Source organism: Pavona decussata, unplaced genomic scaffold, assembly GCF_977016875.1.
Source record: "Pavona decussata unplaced genomic scaffold, jaPavDecu1.1 SCAFFOLD_155, whole genome shotgun sequence".
Lineage (NCBI taxonomy): Eukaryota > Metazoa > Cnidaria > Anthozoa > Scleractinia > Agariciidae > Pavona > Pavona decussata.
In genome coordinates, this window is record NW_028145567.1 from 1,702,892 (window position 1) to 1,713,387 (window position 10,496).

General features: G+C 39.9%; 1 protein-coding gene across 1 annotated transcript in view; it reads right to left on the reverse strand.

Moving 5' to 3' along the window:
* LOC146465793 (uncharacterized) overlaps positions 1-3,947 on the reverse strand; it is a 60,514-nt gene extending 56,567 nt beyond the window's left edge. Inside the window, exon 1 of the mRNA XM_085128015.1 lies at positions 3,866-3,947. The gene's annotated coding sequence lies outside the window, so the exon portion shown is untranslated. The remainder of the gene's footprint in view (positions 1-3,865) is intronic.
* Positions 3,948-10,496: the final 6,549 nt, after the last annotated feature.

The following is a 10,496-nucleotide window of genomic DNA, read 5'->3' on the forward strand; positions in this document are numbered from 1 at the left end:
GCCTTGGTGTGTATTTTCGGAATTTTTCAGGTTTACTTCTGTATTGAGGTTGAACCGGTCTGAGAATGAATGGTTAAGTTGACGTGCAGTGCAGTTTTAAAATAACCATTAGTTCCATTGTTTTAGCCTAAGGACAACAAAACACGGAGTCTACAGAAAATCCTGGCATAGAATCCAGGTACTTCTACAATACATTCAATTATCAACTACCCTTTCAGATAAGCGCAGGGTCATGTCGAATGGAGGACTGTTGTGTAGCTTAGCATGTGAAATAAGTTTGTTATCAAAACCGAACGCGCAGAGATTGTGCATAAATATATGCTTAAGTCTGTAGTTGATCATTACTTCAAACAAAACAAAGCGAAACAAAACGTGTTAATTGAGCACAAAAAAACTTGTGTTATCGGTTAAGAGAACGCTAAGAAATCAAGATACAGAACGGCTAACTGGCAAATCTGGTTAAACGTGAGCGGAGAGACTGAGAGAGAGTGAGGTTTAGCCTTAACGATATAAAAGCGTGCGATAAACTACAGCACAAACTAGCTCTTTTCTGTACAAAAATTTCAATTATGTTATCTACATACATTCATCTTTCACACATCTACTGATCCCGCGGAACTCAACTTAACGTTCTTCCTTAAGTGTATTCTACTTCTTATTTACAATGCCAGAGTACAAAGTAGACTCTTCCTAACACCGATTTCTTCGTTAGGAAGAGTTGTCAAATGGCCGACAGTACTAAAGGAGAGAACCACTTGATAGATGTCACCGATTTGAATGAGGTCTGCCGGACCGGTTAAAACTCAACGTTTGACATTTTTAGCGAAAAAAGGCCAAAATAAAATTAACTTGGTAAATTAACTGAGATTTGCCGTCGACAATTTGATGTTGGAACGAATCGAAAAAGTGCAAAATTTCATTGGCGTTCGAAAAGTTTTACAGGAAGCGACCAATTACATCTGAATACTTTGAGAATATTAACTAAAATTTTACATTCACAGGCAGTCAACAAAAGGCAACAAAGCCTTTTTCGACAAAACAGCTTCATATGATATAAGCGTCAAGCTGTTTTTTACTCAAAGGGTAAAGCGAACTTGTATAGGCACTAAATTAATTATGCTTCGACTAAAATACTGTAATAAACGCTAGTATCAATTCTGCTCTGTCATTAAGCTCTCAATGCGAGGATTACCAGTGTTTTTACAGGTACTAATAAAGCATGTATGGTCGGCATATACTTGTAATGCATCTCTATTAGAAAACCATTGAAACCACGCAGGTTCAATTAAACAAAAAAATGGTTTAACCCATAAAAAAAGGCCACATAAACAGATCGGTACCACTATGGTTAACAACTCGCTGATAAAGCACTTACCAAAAAGCTCCGGTTGTTTCATTCCGTTAAACTATCACATTTCTTCCTGAAACACACATAACGGCTGTAAACACGACCGAAGATACCATACGAAGCGAGTTTAAGTATTCTTCCGTGATATTTTTGCCGGCTCCACGATATCTACTGTTCGAAAATACAAGCCGTTATTACCACAGTACGCAATATGCCTTTAGTTACGCTAATTACCTGGACTGGAGAAAGGACCTTTGGGAATTGAATCACGGTTACGCCAGCTTTAAACACGGCGTGAGGGGGCAGCGAAAGCTACAAAACGGAAATTCAGTCTAAAACCTACGTGATAAATATTCATAATGTCATTAATTTGTACAGGCTACTTTAATGTCACAAACGGATACGATTGAGTCTTATGTTTACGGTGGTGTACGGTTGAAGCCAAGCGCACTGCATGTGATTTAATTCGCATAAATTTACGGCATAATACATAGAGATAAAAGGAACAAGTTTCTTGGCTTGTTAATGTTCATAGCTGATAACAAAAAGGCACTTGTTGTATTGAATAGTGGTAGTATTCAATCAAGTTAATGGTGTCTTTTGTTAGCGTAGTGTAAGCATTTAAAAGAAACCTCGGAGGTTTACCCTGCTTAAAGCCAAGATTCTACAAGATTCATTCAATTGGGGCAAGAGAAGGCAAAAGCGAGAGAATGCATCCCAATACACGCCCTACTTCAATGATGATCGTGTGAAGTTATTTTAGTAGCAATGGCTTTATTCGACGTGGACTGTTGAGAATTAATAATTAATGTGCACGTGTTTAGAACGGTCACGTTTCACTCAAACTAAATACCACCCGCCTGAAGAAGTTCCAAAAAGTTAAATTCAAGACGAACTGTCAGTAAATAAGGGCATGAAAAGAACGTTGACTCTCTATTTATCCTCTTATTAGTATTCCGATTTACAGATAAATAAGAATACGGCCGGAAATTTCAATATACTGGACTCCGGCAATCAATAACCCTCGAAGGAAAGTTCGAGATACATTAAACACCCGCATAAAAGAACAAGTGGATTAAGAACCTCCAGGATAAATTCGTCATTTAAGACACCTGTCATATAAGAACCATACAATAAATATATGAAGACTTATTCAGGCGGACCTTAAAAAAAGTAGGTTCTCAAATGTGGGTGTTTACTGTATCCTTCGCAGCGCTTATCTCAATCAGGTTGTGTTCGCCGAGAGCTCCGCGCTCCTCCCGAGAACTTTTCTCCGCTTTTCATGATTTCTTACATATTTAACAACTTTTAATTAATTAATTAATTAATTAATGTTAATTATTTGTTACAGATATTTTTTGATGACCCTTCCTCTGTAAGCATGAGGGAGCTTATTTATTTAATTATTTATTTATTTATTTATGTATTGGCTTGTTTGTTTGTTTTATTTATTTATTTATTTATTTATTCATTTGTTTGTTTGTTTGTTTTTCATTTATTTAATTACTTACTTATTTACTTATAGATAACATATATTGGAATGAAACCAAATCCCAAAAAATTATTCATTTTTGTATAAAATTACTCTACTTTGTCTAATTGTCTGAAACTTTGAACAAGGGTGCTTACGATTTACATTGAAAACCCGGAAATTCCAGTTGGAAAATCCGGGAAAATGATTATTCTATTTGAAGTACTTCTAAAATTATGGGCTTCTGGTCAAAGTGATGCATTTTTGTTACGCCTTTTGGGATTTATAGCTGATGTCCACTGATACATGATGCATGTTATCCATCTTCTGTCAGGACAAGCTAAATCATTTCGTACTTATGCCGAAAATTTCCATCCGGGTGGTTTGCGTAAATGGTAAGCACCCCAAGTTTCTTTTGTTGCGGAGGCCAGGGTCGAGATTAGCATTAATCCTGGGTTAAACTTAGTCTCCTTCGCAGCCGCTCGGGCCGAAGTCACTTAACGCTTCCCGGGGAGCGTTGCGGGACCCCGGCCCGAGCGGCTGCGAAGGAGACTAGGGTTAACTGTAAACAAAACCTACCAGTTGTCATGGCAGTTAACCTCAATTAGCGCTTATCGTTCTTCGAACAACTCGACCACGGATGAATGCGGGATGCAATTTGAAAAATATTGGTCAAGTTGTTCAATTTCTTCCCTATTAGTAAATCCCTTGATATCATCCTATCTTGTAAACGGGAAAAAGTGCTTAGTTTAATTACAGCATAGTTTTGACATATAGAGCAGTTCTCAAATTGAGTTTCTGGCCAATCACAACTTCACAACAGACGCAAAACAGCGCAATGAACCAATCAGGATTCGAAACAAATTCATGTATTTGTCGAAAAGCGCGGGAAAACGCGTTGCTTTTGCTTCACATTAGTTGAGAAAGTGGCGCGAATTGGCTAACCAATCACAGAGCGCAGTTTAGCAAAAGCTAATTACTTTCTACTCTCAACTGAAAACCGCTCTATTAAAAAATTAACAAATATCTAAATATAAAATTCTTACCGTAACTCCATTGCATGGTTTACAGCTCGATACATCCCTGTCCTTGCACAAACGTCAACCATGAAACTTTCCATTCTCCTTTTTACAATAACTGTCCAAATTTCCGTGCGCTGATTGGTTCGCAGCTATTGTCTATAAGAGTACAGACGATAAAATGACGTCAGATGTAACGCGCGCGCTTTCTCAACGAAAAAAAATAGCCAATTCCGCTCGTACTTTTTTCATGTCATTGTAAAAAACAAATCGACGGCAGTTTTCTATGGTCTATACTCTTATAGACCATAAAATGACGCCATAAAATGTCCAAAACATGGCAGTGAAACCACTCGCCTGCGGCTCGTGGTTCCACTTGAGTTTTGAACATTTTTGACGTCATTTTATGGTCTATAAGAGTATAGACCATAGAAAACTGCCGTCGATTTGTTAATTAGAGTGAATTTTTAAAAATTCTCTTCCTTCTTTTTTTTAAAGAATAAACTCTCTCTCTTAAGTGGCTGTGTCTTTCATTCATCTCCACTGTCTTCTTACGGGTAAGTTTCTACTGGTCTTTGAGCGGTATTCTCTTACAACATAGCTCTTCTTGGCTTGTACCAAATGCAGCCGTGGTTCCGGGTTGGTCAATTGTTCGCTCAAAATGTTCTAAGCATCAGGAGGAATTGGCTTTGAATTTATTTTCAGTAGTCCGGTATGCATGATAGAGTACTTAGCTGAATAAGTGTTCTTAATGATGTGATCTGGCGCTCCATACCGCAATAGGTCTTGTAAAGGTCTTTAGCCACACTTAGAGCGCTCTTGTCAGGTAGAGGAATGGCTTCCACATACTTGCTGAGGTAGTCCGTCTGCGTGAGCAAGTACCGGTTTCCATTAGTAGACGTCTTACCTCCATCAATTAAGTCAACATCAATAAGGTCCCACAAGTTTTGAGACACCATTACTGGGTGAAGCACATTGTAGCTTTTGCATTCGCTGGTATTTCGTTGGCATCGGTCACAGGTTTTGATCTAATAAAAAGAAAAGCATGGTTGGGGTTTAGTTCACTGTTCTTTGCTTTGGTGGGGTTGCTTGCATAATAAATGACAGGGAGTTGCTAATGCCAAGAACCGCTCCAGGTTTACCTTTTCTTAACCCACCACCCTCGTCCCCACAAAAATTAATGAATGGTATTTATAGGGAGGTGTTCAATCGAGTGTCGAAAGTAATTTTGTGTTTCTTCGATTTTGCTTTACTGTGCGCCGTGATTGGATACAACTGAACTCGCGCCACTTTCTCAACCAATGAGAAGCAAACCAAAGCAATCGTGGCTTCCTCGCACAGGTTTTCCCGCGCTTTTCGCTGGCTACATGTATTTGCCACGGATCTTGATTGGTTAATTGTCCTGTTTTCGTCAGTTGTGTTTGTACCGTATTTACTCGAATAAGCGCCCCGGCGCTTATTTAATTTTTCGTGTCTCCTGTGCGGCGTTTATTTGAGGGCGGCGCTTATTAAAAGGCTCATACCACAAAGCCAAAACATTTTGATTGTACAAGCAAACGCAGACAATCTCCTTACTGCAACAGTTACAGGGAAGAGAAAGAGGGAGGTTGGGCTTGTCGTACCGGCGAAGTTTACAGCCTTCACGCAAGAACTGAAGAATGCGAACATTTTGAAGAGGGAACTGAATGAAAGAGCATCAAGATATACTCACTTCGTACTGAAAAATATCACTATTGATGAAAATAAATTCCCATTGCTGGCTTAGAACCGCATTGCAGCGATTACAGTGTATTTTTATCATCGTATAGAAATACTCAAATAAGCGCCGCACATTCGAGGGCGGCGCTTATTATTCCGCTCCGAGGGCGGCGCTTATTCGAGTAAATACGGTACTTTCGTTTTTCTTTTACCACACTTAATTGAAAACCACTCTAATGACAATGTCAGTGATAATGAATCTTACTACACGACAGAAAAAGAACAGTCATCACCTTAAGCCCGAGGCACCCATTACTTCGCATTTCGTTTCATCAGTGGTGTGTTAAAGCGAGGTTATGTTCTAAACCTACAAGTCGTAATGCCTTCCGTGGCACCTTCCTGTCATTTTATAAACGGGTGATTCCACCCTTGGAGCTAAAAAAGGAGAAGGAAAGAAAGTCCACGGCCCTCATTCCGGACAATGTCCTGCGATAAGGTGGATGTTTACTCTCGCGCAAATTTACGTGCGTAAAGACGGAGGTGTAATTGATGGATAAGGATGTTCGTTTTTAAAGAAACTGTGGTGCTGCGTCGGCGAGGGAGTGGAAACGAAAGTTTGATTTTATCAACGGAGTTGATAAGGTAAATTGGCCACCGTAAAGAGATTCGAGTGCTGACGTTTCAAGCATCAGCTGCTCGTCTGAGTAAATCATTAACCATATTAACCACAAACAACAGCTCAGCGAATTAATTTAAATTCGTGCCCGGCTGGGGTACTGAGAGTCGGATTGATGCAAGGGCGGATCCAGGGGAGGTGAAATGGGTGAATTTTCACCCCCCCCCCCCCCCTTTTTTTTGAGCCCCCTTCCTTTTTTTTTCCTTATCCGTCAAATATTGAAATAATATTTGATTTCTCTAATTGAGGTGGAGAATGTGCATTAGCGATGACTGGTTCTACCAATCAATTTATTCATTTTGAGCCTGTTGAAATGGGGTTGATCATGACAGACCTACACGACTCCCGCTGTGTGCCCATTGTGTTGATAAAAGCCTTTATAATTTTGCTTTAATAAGCATTTCTTTAAGAGATTTCCCTTTTCTATAATAGATAAAGGGAGGTTCCTTGTATATCTCTCTTAGTAGCGGCTGGTTTTGTATTAAATGCCATTCAGTGTCCATTAGAATATTTTTCAAACATGGCAGTGATGGTTGAAATTGTGTCACGAAGGGTAGAATTTTCTTGTGCACTTTCTGTTTTTGTGTAAGAGCGTTCTTCCTTTCTGCGAAGTTAACTTCGGAGAGGATTTTGTCCACCAGGTTACTAGGATAAGCTCTCGATACCAGGCGTGTTTTAAAGTTTTTAATGTTTTCGTCAAACACTACTTTAGAAGCGTTTGTATATCTCTCTTAGTAGCGGCTGGTTTTGTATTAAATGCCATTCAGTGTCCATTAGAATATTTTTCAAACATGGCAGTGATGGTTGAAATTGTGTCACGAAGGGTAGAATTTTCTTGTGCACTTTCTGTTTTTGTGTAAGAGCGTTCTTCCTTTCTGCGAAGTTAACTTCGGAGAGGATTTTGTCCACCAGGTTACTAGGATAAGCTCTCGATACCAGGCGTGTTTTAAAGTTTTTAATGTTTTCGTCAAACACTACTTTAGAAGCGTTTGTCCTCAGAAGTGCCTGCTGGGTGGCAGCTGTTGTAGTTTGTGTACTGAAATCTTTTAGTAGGTTTGTAATGTGTGCGCACGTCGAGAATCGATTCTTTCTCGAATCTCTGTCCCTTATAGACTGTTGTATCCAAGAATGTTGTTTCTTATTGTGAGACTTCAGCGGTAAACTTTATGGTAGGGTGGTACGAATTTGCTTGCTCAATGAATTTTCTATTTCTTCTTTGTTTGTATCCCACAAGTAAAATACATCGTCAATGAATCTTCTCCACATTAGTGGTTTGTGAACGCTCTGCCTTAAGATCTCCTTTTCTATAGATGCCATAAAGATGTTGGCAAAAGCTACTGCCATATTAGTGCCCATGGCAGTTCCGTGTGTTTGGAAGGAGTTCTCCTTCAGTATAAGGCTGAGCATTTCTCTGAGGAAATTTGTAGCTATAGGAGGGTTATTGGCATGAAAGTTCTCGTATGCGTTGCATACTATAGTGATTCTTTCAGTCCTCCTGTGGGATATTCGTGTAAAGGCTAGTGACATCCATTGAGACTAGAAAAAAGGTTTCTAGGCACCCTAGTGCTTTCAATAAACCTTATGAAATGTGTCCTATCTTTTAGAAACGAGTCCTGTATTTGTGCTATTGGCTGAAGTAGTTTGTCTACGAATGATGATAGGCGTTCTGTTGGGCCATCACACCCAGATATGATAGGTCTTGACTTCCGACTAACGTCGGTTTGTGAATTTTTGTGAGGGTATAAAACACTGGGCTTCGAGACGGATTTGGTGTTAGGTTAAACCATTTAACCGTCATTTCGTCTATGCACCCTGCTTGATGAAGGGCATTAATGAGGTGTTTAACTCTCTGGGATGTGTCTCTAACCATTGGTTCGTCTAGTGGCTGACAGTTATTTCTATCATCCAATTGTTTCTGTCCGTCATTGATTTTGTTTTCTCCGTTCATAACGACGGTTGTTCTGCCTTTATCTGCTTTTTTGAGAATAATTTCTTTGTTGTTAACGTTAATAAGCTCCTTGAGAGCTCTTCGCTGCACAGACCTCAAACACCTCAACCAGGCTTTGGCTCTATAAAAAATTACATTATTACAAAAATTCACCCCCCATTTCAAAATCCTGGATCCGCGCCTGTGATGATCGATGACACAACCTGTATACCGTATTTATTCGATTAACCGTCTACCTTCGAATAACCCCCCACCCTGAAAGCCCAAAAAGTTATAAGCTCCCATCCTTGAATAAGCGCCCACCCACCCCTTCCCAACAAAAAACATTTCTGTACTTGCCCAGCGTGAAGTAAAAGGAGCGTCAGTTGTGTTCCAAGATTGGTTTTAGACACGGTAGTCAATTAACTTTTATGTTGTTTGTTAGATTTTGCACTTTGTTAAATTGTCTTGTTGTAGCGAAATAAACTTGTTATCCCTTGTCTTGTTATTCTCTAAAAATGTCCTCGCCTGCTGAAAATGTTGGGAAAATAATAAGCACCCACCCTCGCCGATAAGTGCCCACCTCGAGTAAGCGCCCAAAATTAAATAAGCGCCCAGGGCGGTTAATCGAATAAATACGGTAATACTGTTGACAATAAATCCTCGTGATGTGACATTCGCTTCCTCTTGTATGATAAAAGTTTTGAGATGTGCAAACCTGAATGTTACACAAACCAGTGAATTAGGTTTTGTATTTCTTGGGTGCTTTGGGCTTCTTTTCGTCATGATCGTCAAAACATTGGCCCATAGGTTCTGTGATGTAAAAACATGCATTTCTTTGGAAGGGAGGGGGGAGGGAATACACCGGCATATCACTACCGGCCATATTTGAGGGGATACACATATCACTTATCACTAGTGATATGTGTAGGGACTTAAAGAAACCACGACGGCAACGCCAACGAAAACGTCGCGTGAAAATACAAGTTCGCGTTACTTACACCACTTCGCGATTATTCCAATTTGTTCAACTTGTACAATGTGGGCGAACTATCCAGTAACAGAGCAGGTGGGAACGGCTTATGAATTCAGAAAGAGAATGAAAAATTTACGTTCATATGTTTACGTTCTCCACAAACCCTTTAATTTGGTTGTTTCACGTTGTTGTTTGCCCGAGGACGACGAAGAAATGTACAAAACTTTAAAACGCACGTACAGGGCCTTCGCTTTTTTCATTAAATCTTATTGTTTTGTGAAGTTCTCGTTGCCGTCGCCGTAGAAGCTTCTTTAACTCCCTTGTATCACTGCGACAACGGCATTCTCAGGGACTGGCAGTGGGGAATCCAGAACTTGCATAGATGGAAGAGGGAGGGGGTAGGGGAAAACTGAGCACGCTACAGAATTTGATAACTCTCCGGGGTCCCCACCCCATATCTAGCACAGGAACAGAAGGACTGGACCCATATTTCGTACGAAAATTGCAGGTTTGGTTTATTTCCGATACCAACCAGAATATTTTTGTTTTTCGTTTATCTGGTAGACCTGTCTAATGAATAGTTCATTCAATAGACTTGGAATTCACAATAGGGTCAAATATCTCAACCCTGTCACCTAGACAAAAATTAACAATCATCCATTTCAATTTGTCACGCAATCTTTCTACCTCAAAAAGTCCACAGGTCAGCTAGTGTTATAAATTTACTCAGCACTAGCCCGAGTATCAGGCATTTCGAAGGCCTGATACTCAGGTTAACTCAGCACAAACTAAACAAAGTTTATCTCGAGATAAAAAGCAGACTTAACAGTCTTAACTAAACAAGCTTCACCTAATTTCCTACCGGAGAACTCATTTTTTTTAACCTTCGGTCCATGCTCAGCTTATCGGCCTTAGTGTTCAATTCATATGAGTTCGAATATAACCTTGTTTGGCAAAAAAAATAAAAAACGTTTTCAAAGCTTACCTTGATGATTTCACCGACGTTGCTTCAACGTATTTTATCCAGTGGCCCGAGCTACTCTGAAAGAAAGCACGCGACCTCGCAGGACTATGGCGAGCTTTTGTTGTAGAAAGGTTGATGATCCTTCATCTGTGTTCTGTTGATCCATTCTGCGATCTATTAGTTGAGTTTTATCCTCTGATCGCGGTTTGCACGTTTGTAACGACTGGATCCTTTACATAGTTCGTTGTACTGAGCGTCAAACCGATGAATGATTTTCATCGACAACGCGAGCATTGATCGTTGAAATGTACATCGTTTGTTTCTGTCAACACGAGTAATAATTTTCCCGCCAAATCTCGCGCTGCGAGCCTGCGTCGCTCCCATTCCCAACAAAACTGAAAACGGGTAAAAAAATTC